This window comes from Echinops telfairi, unplaced genomic scaffold, assembly GCF_000313985.2.
Source record: "Echinops telfairi isolate 266 unplaced genomic scaffold, ASM31398v2 ScPeMD7_7468;HRSCAF=8506_0, whole genome shotgun sequence".
In the NCBI taxonomy this organism is placed as follows: domain Eukaryota; kingdom Metazoa; phylum Chordata; class Mammalia; order Afrosoricida; family Tenrecidae; genus Echinops; species Echinops telfairi.
The window spans coordinates 7,104,753-7,115,551 of NW_022111369.1; the positions used below are offsets into that span (position 1 = coordinate 7,104,753).

General features: G+C 42.9%; 1 protein-coding gene and 1 non-coding gene across 9 annotated transcripts in view; one reads left to right on the forward strand and one right to left on the reverse strand.

The window, feature by feature from the left end:
• Positions 1-10,799, forward strand: part of COL25A1 (collagen type XXV alpha 1 chain) — a 580,731-nt gene that overhangs the window by 231,329 nt on the left and 338,603 nt on the right. The window lies entirely within an intron of this gene.
• Positions 2,529-2,733, reverse strand: LOC115873373. Its single transcript, XR_004048374.1, has one exon. It is a non-coding gene; the product is annotated as a small nucleolar RNA SNORA73 family (small nucleolar RNA).

The window sequence follows — 10,799 nt, forward strand, 5'->3', positions numbered from 1 at the left end:
TGTATGTTTCATCATTGCTCTACTGCACCCTGACTGCCTCGTCTCCTCCCCACAACCCTTCTGTAAAGGTATGTCCAGATGCCTACAGATGTATCTTGGTTCCCTGATCTGCACTCTTCCTCATTCACAATGATTTGATTTTTTTATTCTGTGATGCCTGATAACTGATCCCTTTGGCACCTTGTGATCACACAGGATGCTGTGTTTCTTCCATGTGGGCTTTGTTGCTTCTGAGCTAGATGGCCGCTTGTTAACTTCAAGCCTTTAACACCCCAGACACTATTATCTTTTGATAGCCAGGCACCATCAGCTTTCTTCACCACTTTTGCTTATGCACTCATTTGTCTTCAGCAATTGTATCAGGAAGGTGAGCACACAATGATATGATTTTTTGTTCTTTGATGCCTGATCTCTGATCCCTTGGACACCTCGTCATGGTCACGCAGGCTGGTGTGCTTCTTCCAGGTAGGATTTGTTGCTTCTGAGCTAGATGGTCGCTTGTTTACCTCTAAGCTTTTAAGACTCCAGATGCTATGTCTTTTGATAGCCTGGCACCATCAGCTTTCTTCACCACATTTGCTTATGCGTCTATTTGTCTTTAGTGATTGTGTCGGGAAGGTGAGCGTCATGGAATGTCAGTTTAATAGAATAAAGTGCTCTTGCAATTTTTTATTGTTTTATTGGAGGCTCATACAACTCTTATCACAATCCAAACATACATCAATTGTGTAAAGCACATTTGTACATCCATTGCCCTCATCATTCTCAAAACATTTGCTCTCCACCTAAGCCCCTGGCATCAGCTCCTCATTTTTTCCCCCGCCTTCTCCACTCCCCCCTCCTTCATGAACGTAGTACTTGAGTATGGGCCCAATGTCCATCTGCTACCTATAAATATATGTACATAGATCTATTTCCTCATTGTCATATGTAAATATACTTACATATGCACATGCCTACCTTTAGAACTCTATAAATGCCCTTTGCCTCCTAGTTCTTTCCTCTATTTCCTTTTACTCTCCTCTTGTCCCACTATCATGCTCAGCCTTCATTTGGGTTTCAGCAATTCCTCTCAGCCACATTAGCCTTGGTCAAGTCCCACCAAGCCTCCTACTCCCTCCTCACCACTGATTTGGATCATTTGTTGTTCTCTTGTCCCTGGGTTTGTCAACACCCCTTCCCTTCCCTCCATCTCCCCCTCTCCCATGTTCCCCTGGGAACCATCAGTCCCGTTATTTTCTCCTCCAGATTGTTCATCCAGCCTATTTTATACAGACCCGCAGAGATAATAACATGCACAAAAACAAGACAGATCAAAACAAAGCAACAAAAGAAAATAAAACTAATAACAACAACAAACCAATGACAGAAGAAAATAAAATAAAAGAAAATCCTGTAGATAGTTCCAGGACTGTTTGTTGTCCTTTAGGAGTATTTTCCCATCAAGTCAAATGGGGTGCCACCCCTGGTCCCAAAGCCTGTTTTTTGGTATTCCCTGGGGATTTCATTGTTCTGTTCCCCTTGCTGTTCTGTTGCATGCCCTCAGTATTTTGCCTCGGTGTGGTGGCGTCAGATTGGGCACAGTTCCCACACTGTGTCTCTAGTGTTGTCCCCTGTAGCGCTATGGGTTAGTAAGGGATGTCGTGTCTCATAGTGTGGCCGGCCATGTGGTCTTCTCTGTGCAGTGGCTGCTCTGAGCGGGAATATCTTCGTCAAGGCTTGGTAGGCCAGGATGTGCTCCACTCTCTCTTCCTACCCTTTTGTTTGCTCCCATGTGCTCTGATCAGAACTGTCCCTCTCCCTGAGCTGTAGCTTCAGTGCTGTCCTCTGAAGTAAATTCTTCTGGGGGGAGGGGCAGGTGTCCACATAGTTGGGATTGAGGCTGGCCCCTGAGACCTCTCCACTGGTTCCCTACTCCGTGTTGCATTCACTTAAATATTCTTCAGGTAATTTTTTACATATCTAATAGTGGACTGAAATAAGAGATTATTTGATTCTTCATAAGTAACCTTAATGGATCTGTGGTTGCAATAATTCAATTTTGAATTCTTCCATTAAGCAGGCATCTAACTAGGGACAGGTCACCTGGCGTGATCATTAGTGAGGCCTAGCACCAGGTGAACTGCTTTCTGATGTGCTGGCTGGCCTCACGGTGTTTTCTTCTTTCACTTTGGAATGTCTTTCCTGAGGACCGTCAAACTATGTGAGTAACTCAAGAAGTATAGTTGTGTTTTTTTAAACATCTTTTATAATAAGTTCATGGGAAAAGGGAGTAAAAAAATTAAGCCACTAGAGGAATTTAAACTGTGTTGTCTTTTAAGCATTTGACTCGCCGGATCAAATAATGAAGGCTATAAAAACAAAGGCCAAACTGGGAGAGGCCCTTTCTTTTCCCCCTTGAGTACAGAGAGGTGGATTTGAGATTGCCCTTAATAGTATATGAAAATTTGAGCATTCTGAAAAAAAAGGAGAAAACAAGTTTAACTCATCATGGAAGAGAACCTAGATTCAGGAAGGATGTATTGGAGGGCTATTTCCTGTGCGGTTTGTCTCCTCAGTCACTGTCCATGGGACTCTGAGAAGCCGTAGCAATAAGCAGGCGCAGGTTCAAGGCCCGGCTTGATCTTGGACGTTGTGGAAAAGGAGTGTACATCACGAGGCTGAGCCCTGTGCTCCTCCGTGCCACTTGGACAGAGCCCGGGGAGAGTGACCTCCCAGGAGTATCCAGGTTGGGGAGAAGTCTAGTTTTGTGTGTTCATAGTCAATGAATTTTTTTCCAGGAAAGTCATTGTTCAGAAGTTCTACAATCTGATAAGTTTATATATATACATGTTTATATATGTATATATATAATTACACATGTGTCATCTTCATTTTTGCGATGATTATTTCATAGCTGAAAATATCCCTTAATTAGTATAATGAGTTGTGTCCCTGAGAAAACTAATTGGAAACTATTAACTTTATTGTCCTAGAAGCAAAATGCAATTTAAAAGTAATGCAGCTTTGCCCCAAATCCCCCAGCACTTCCTTTGTGGTATCTTGATCCCACATTCTACCCTCTTTTACTACTGAACTTACATTTGTTATAACAGGATTGTGTCTCACTCGTGTTTACATGCTTCCTCTCATAGCTACCACACCGCCTTCAGTGTAGTTGCTCTTTAAAGTGAGAAACTAGGTTTGTGTCCACATCTTTGTGTGTTTCCCCTCATCTTCTTCAGCAATTGATATTTCCTGTTCTTCTCTTCTTTCCTCCGTCCGTTTAAAACTACGACGCCCTCGTTGTTGTCACTCTTGGAATCGAATGTACCACTGAAAAAGCTAACTAGCACTGAGGATAGAATTCACCGAGCACGTGCTCCATTACCTCTTGTAGATTAAGCCTCAAAGTCACCTTCTTAAAGCTACCCGCTGAGTTGAGGGGTATTTCATGTCCACTATTGGGAGGTCTTCTTGGCGCCGGCAGATTCTCCCTATCAGACGCTCCTTTTGCAGATCTCAGGCCTTCTGGGGCGACTTCTCACACCGATATAAGATGTGAGGTGCTGCCTGCGGCCCCATCCGGTGCCATCCTGCCTGGTCCTGCCGTCCTCCAAGTCGTCGGTGTTTGAGCCCACCGGTGCCACCCTTGTGTCAGTTCGTCTTGTTGAGGTCATGCCTCTTCTTCGCTGACCTCCGACTCTACCGAGAGTGAGGGTCTTTTCCAGGGACTGGGCTTTGCTGGGAACATGTTGCAAGTCCACGAGGCGACATTGCACCATCCTCGCTTCTGAAGAGCATCCTGGCTCTGCTTCTTACCACAGAAGTTGGCTCCTTCTTCTGGAAACCTGTGGTATAGTTAATATTCTTCACCCACACCGTGATTCAGATGTGCCAATTCTTCTGCAGGCTCCCTTATCCAGTGCCCTTCTTTCAGATGCATATGAGGTGAATGAAAATACCATGGCTTGGATGAGGCCCACCTTAGTCCTCTGCTCTGTAATACTCTGAAGAGGTTTTGTGCGGCAAATAAAATGGCGTCTTTGAGCATGCCAGTCTCTTCTCAGTTTTTCACCTGTGTTGTCTGTGGGTGTCGTTTTCTTCGCAGTGGGTGGAAATCCACACTGAAGGTGTGTTCTTTGCTCTTCATTGGTCAGTGCTGTGTCTCTTCACTGTCAGCGTGTAAGCTCGGGTCAAATGTGTGTCCTGGTCTGTCAATGGGAGAGCCTGCCTCCAGTCGTGATACCGCATTCTTCATGTAGCCCGCGTCTCTGGTTACTTGCCCAGCATACAAATGGAGTAACTATGGTGAAAGCAGTCCTTTCCTGCTTTTAAAGAAGTTGGTATCATTCTTCAATTTCTTTACAACTGGCTTTAGTGGCGAGTGGGTGAATTTGAATAATAGTTGTATTAACTGGCCTTTCCTATATACGTATCAATATATTAACCTATCACATGCAGCATTATCCTTCAAGATAGATTTTGAGATTATTAGCATCTAGAATTGAATGGCTACTGCAGTGGTTCTCAGCCTTTCTAATGCCGCAGCCCTTTAATACAGTTCCTCATGTTGTGGTGACCCCCAACCATAAAATAATTTTCGTTGCTACTTCAGAACTGTAATTTTGCTACTGTTATGAACCAGGCGACCCCTGTGAAAGGGTCGTTTGACCCCTCCCTTCCCCCCAAAGGGGCCGCGACACACAGGCTGAGAACCGCTGAATTATTGCCTCAATGATGCAGCCATCCTAACACTGGCCTCAGACTAGGGATCATGTAAAACGATGCCTCTCAATGGCCACCTGGAGCTGGCGTCCATTTCACCTCATGGGCTACCTAGTCTTTCCACCAAGGAGCTCACTCTGCCTGTGTCTCGCCAACATGATCTCGATGGGCCTTTGCTTTGGACCCTGCTCTTTTGATGCTCCGAGCACATGCTAATCAGGTTTGTTGGGTTGTCCACCCAATCCCGGACGTGCCTTCATCTCATTTTTGATGTAAAAGAGAGTAAACAAGTAAGTGAGCAAGCACCTGTGGGAACTAGCGAGGCCACGCCACGTGAGCGTTGCCCAGGAGGAAGCGTAAGGACCTCCCTCCCGAGTTGGCAGACACAAAGCGTTTCCCTCAAGGCCGGCACCCTGAATTCAGACTTCTAGCCTTCTAAACGGTGAGAAAGTCAGTTCTGTTTGCTAAAGCCACCCACTTCTATTTGTTAACAGAAGGTAAGCGAGACGCCTTCCCAAACGTGGAAGCAGTTTTTGGTGAGAGAGCTGTAGAATTCTTCATTCAAGGTACCAAACCCTGTAGACTTCTCTGTCTGCCCTGCAGCCACGGCCAGTTTCTTCTCAGAGCCGTGGCTGTCTAAGAGATGAGTCTGTGTCCATGCTTACGTCAGTTACTGTTCTATCTGTTACTATCAATTACCATGCTAGCAATGGATGGTCTAGCTGTTTAATTTGATAAGTTTGGTTTTGCCTGAACAGCGACTTTGCAGATAATTTTCTCGAGCCTTTGATTTATAACCATTCCTTCCTTCAGAAGATTAGGAAAATAGTGATGCAATCTTAAACGATATTTTAAAAACAGAATGAAAGCTCAAATAATCACTGTGACTAATGTTGCCTTCAGCTCATCAACCACTAGTCGACCATCCACCCTGAACTGGCATAGAGGGGGCTGTTTGTAAAAAAATGTGTCAAATGGAGTATGCAGAGTTTATCATACTGTTAAATTACTCAAGAATCTTATCAGAGGGACTTATAAAATTTAAAATATGTATTTAGATCTATTTCTAGAATTATTATCATGGTTATTTGATTTGTTTGGTGAAGGCAGGGCACTGACAATTATTTGGTCACATTATACAATTAAGGAAACAGACACTCAGTGAGGTTCTGTAATTTGTTCCACATCTTATCTGCTCACAGACAGACCCAGGACTTACGTCCTCATTCAGCCTACTATTGAGAGCTCTGATTGTCTCTCTTTCGATGCATTTGTGGAGACACTTCTAAAATCTGCCGAGTTTATGGAGTGCTTCGGGAAGGTTATTGTGAGGACATTTCATTTATGGAAATAGCATTCAGGCATGATTAATAGAATGGTGAGCTCAATCACTAAGCCTTCTTTATTACCCAGTGTACCATAAACAGTTATTTAGTTTTAAACGTATTTGGCTTTTAAAATGTCCAACAACAAATTGAGTATTAAAAAGGGTATAAACCAAAATAAGAAAAAAGCCTATAATGGTATAAAAAGAAAGTCTCCTAGAGACAATGAGGTTTACAGCAAATTCAATAAATTTAAATTTTGTTGTTAAATGAAACAACACAATTAAATTTGGGATCACACACACAGAGATGGAAAAAAAAACTAGCATGCTAAACCATCAAGACAGAGCTTTGCGTTTAAAAAATCTCTTGTGTTATTAGAGGATCACTTTGGAATTCCCTAAAAATGTGATATTGCAGCTCTGTTCAGTGTCCAGGATGTAGGGTCTGGTTTGCACATTTGTGACAAATCTCTTCCCAGAGCTGCAAAACAATTTGTTTCTGTCATCAGGGGGTTAAAGAAGCAGTTTTCTTCCTGTGCTGTTGAGAGATTTTTTTTTTCCCTAAGAGGTCAGGGAAATACATCAGAAGAAAAGATGATTCACATTTGCCTGGAGTTACTAAAGCACGTGTGTGTTTTTTCTCTCTCTCCAGCATCGAAGCCCTGCCTACTCTCCATTTAGCAAAGACATTTAAAAGCAGCTCCCATGTCCTGCCACCACTGCTGGTTCAGGACTTTGGCTTCCCCTGAATCATTCATGTTTTCGCTTGACTGTGCGGGGTCTGTAGTTCAAAAGCTCAACTGAATTTGGTGGTCCTTCTTCTAGTCTACGGACGTGTGCCAATTTTCTAAAACTGCTGCAGAGTTCAGCAGGCTTTTGCATTCTTGGCCGGATTCCACCACTGAGAGATCTGGAAGAAGACTAGAAGGAACGCTGGGTAGGGAGAAAGGAAATCCCTGGAAATGTGATGGAGTAGACCATGTATTCACTCACTTTTCTCTATTGTGATACCGATTCTTCTGACTTTTTCATTGACTTTGTTTGGGGCTGTTTTTTTCCTTCATCTCTTTTTGAGACTAAATTTCTTAATTAGGAAATATTTGTGTTTGTTGCACACTTTGTGTTTGCTGTACTTTAACATAGAAAGAGGAGAGAGATTCAAGTTATAACAAAATAAATGAGCTTTGTGTTTTATGGTAACAACAACAGCAAAAGATGAGTTTTTCTCATATGTTCATTCATTTAGATTGCTTTTGAAGGCAACAAAGGGAGAGGGAGAAAAGTCTCAAATTTTTGTTCTTAAGGAAGTGCCCGGCTTATGGATGTTCAACTGAACAACTCCTATTTACTGGGATCTGTTAGGGCCAAGGAAGCCAAACAAGAACAGACCGGAGTGTTTACAACATGGGCGACTTGTCTCGGTGGCTGTGAAGGGATAATCCTTGGGTTGAAGACCTGTGATGGGAGAGTCAGAAGAGGCACCGTGAGCTTTCAGGAGCCTGATGCATGTGATTGGATTATTGACAGGGCTGGGGAGAGCTTGGTTGGCTGGCATTTTTGAGTGGGGTACCTTTGAGTCCTTGCTTAAATGCCGTGTGAATTTGCCTACTTTAAAATGTCTTCTCTGACATTAAAGTAAGGTTACAAGAACCACCTGTACCTGTTCCGACTGACCCATAAATTCCTAAAGGCGCAGTTAGGAGCCTATGTTTGTCATTCATAATCTGGGGACTGCGTGTGAATGCATTCTTGGTTTGAACCTACCTAGCCACTCTGTGGGAGGAAAGCTTGGCCGTCAGCTCCCATCACCACGTGGGGCGGTTCGGCCCGGATGCCTGTGGTCACTTGGAGCTGAGATGGACTCAACAGCAGCTAACAACAGTAATAGTGATGGTGGTAACTAGTGTTCACTGCGTGTTCGTTTCGTATTGACAAATGGTAAGTCTTCTCCTGTCTTTGTAGAAGTCATCTTATTTAACCTTCAAGGGACTCCTGTGAGAATTATACATATATACATATACATACATACACACACACACACACACACATATATATATAATACATTACTATTTACAAAAGAGGTAAGATTAAGCACAGACATTAGCAAGCATTTCCAAGGTCACACAGTTACTATGCTGTTGATAGCAAGTTAAAGAAAACACAATTTTAAGGATATTTACTGCCTCCGAATAAGAAGCCTAGTGGTACGCCCACTGTAGGGTTGGTTAACTCAATGGGCTCATAAAATATCCCTCTTCTTTACACTTTCTCCTGCCCTCAGTGAATTGGCTTGCCCCTGGACCAGATACCCCTCACAGAGCTGCCAGATTTGCAGTCGTCATGGACAGTAAACTATATCCTCTGGGAGAAAAGGGGGGTGCGAAAGTAAGGAGGGAGACTCTGCTCTCCTTTTAAGAAAAAGCTATCTCTTGCCAGATAACTCCACAGGCAGTCTTCACCTTCGATCTCTTTGTCTAGCATGACATCATGTTCAGGTTTGAACTAGTGCCAGGAAAGTGACAGACTCTTCCAGACTGGTTTAATCCAATGAAGAGTCTTGCTCTCTGTCGAGGAGGAGCTCAGCTTCTTTGAGAAACGGGCTCCCAGGAGAGACTAAACAAAGGGAGATCATGGTGGCTGGGAAGAAGCAGAGAATAGTGGTTGGGTACCTGGCCAACCAGACCTGCCCCACTAGCTCCTGATCTGTGGCCTGATCACACTCAGTCTATCTCCTCTTCACCACCTTGCTGTGAAAAGTTTCATGTTTGACTTAATGCAATGTTCTCCAATCCTTTATGAAATCCTATATTCTAAAATACAAGTAAGCATAATTGTGAAGCAAGGATCGTGGGCAAAGAAAAATCTCGCTCTGTGGTTCACCATATTTTAGTTTATTGTTGTTTATTTATTTATTTAAAAACGATTTTATTGGGAGCTAATACAGATATCATATCATTGCATAGTTGAATCCCATCTAGCAATATTGTATGATTGGTACCACAATATCAAAACATACGTTTCCTTCTTGAACTCCTTGACATCCGCTCCCTTTACCCCCGCCACTGGCCAACCACCACTGCACCCCAGAGAAACCTTTATTCTGCTTGCTGTCCCTATCGGTTCAAGAATCCTGGTTTCATATATTTAAAGACAGAGAAACATATCGCAAAAATTCAAGAGGGTCACCTCTAATGACAAAGCATATCCGAGATAAACCCTAATGTGAACAAGCTGCTCTGCAGGAAAAAGATGAGGCTGTTTGTTCGCCATGCTGATTATGGATGGTCAAGATTTTGCATGGAAAGGGCACATGTGCTTCGATGTACTTACTTAAGAAAGATACCCCATAGTCACCATCTTTAGTCCATCTGCTTCTGCCAGGAGAGGATGGGGCTCCCAGACCCTGTGTGGAACACCTTGAGGATCGGTAGCAACAGGCAGCCATTCTGTTTTTCCCCCCTGCCATCCCTTAAAAAGCTAATTTCCTTTATTAATTATAATTTCCTCAATTAACGCTCTTCAGACTAGATTCAAGTAAAGTTAATTTTTCAAAATTCCCAATTAAGAAAACTTAGTCCCTGAAAGAACCTTTAAAATTCAGTTTTGTTGTTGTTAAGTGCTGTCTAGTTGGCGATGACCCAGAGGACCCCGGGCACAACAGAACAAAACCACCCTCCCTTGTTCTTATGTGGGAGTCCTCTGTTACAGTCGCTGTGTCCCTCCATCTTGTCGAGAGCCTTCCTCTTTTTCACTGTCCCTCTGCTTTACCAAGCATGCTGTTGTCATCTAGGGACTGGTCTCTTCGGACACCACATCCAGATTACGTGAGACGAGATCTCACCATCCTTGCCATGAAAGAGCATTCTGACTCTATTTCTTTCAAGAAAGATTTGTTTGTTCTTTTAGCAGTCCATGGTGCATTTAGTATGCTTAGCCAGCACCTTTTGAGTCTTTTCTTCTCCCGTAAAGAGTTACAGTCTCAGAAAGAAGCCCACAGGATCATCGCTGTAAGTCGGAATTGCCGACATGGCAGTGGGTTTGGTTTGGCTCAGTGGTGAGCTTTGTATATACCAAAGCCCCCCAAAGAGAAAAATAACAAAGAGTTCATTTTTAAACATATCTTTGTTTTAATAAAGGAACCTGAGTGGCGCAGTGGCTAAGCACTCAGCTGTGCACCCAAAGGCCAGCACTTCAAACCCACCAGGTGCTCTGTTGAAGAAAGGTATGGCAGCTTGCTTCCATAAAGATTCCTAACCTGGAAACCTCAGTGGCAAGTTGCTGCTGTCCTACAGGGCTCCTCTAAGTCAGAATTCATTGGAGGCCATGGGCTTGTTTAAATAGTGGTTTGTAGTCTTCTTGATGGTCCTCTTTTGTATAAAGTGCATCATTTCTACTTCAAACAATATTGTTTAATGTGACTTCAGAGCTATCAGTTATAACTTAGATATTATTTTACATGAGAAATGGCTAGTTATTTATTGTTTCTCAGTTGGTTATAGGTAAAATTGGGTGGTGAAAATGTTCCCCTCCTGGCTTTTCCTCCCAGCATCTCCAAAAAGTTTCATTTGTTAATGATGAAAATAACTATGGTTAAATGACTAATTAGTAGTTTTTCTATTCTCAGTAGAAATAGATGATTTTTTATATTGCAATTTGAGGGAACTATTGCACATATTACTTATTTGTGAATTGCTATTTGGATGTATACATTTTTTTTTAACATTTTATTAGGGGCTCATACAACTGTTATCCCAATCCATACACA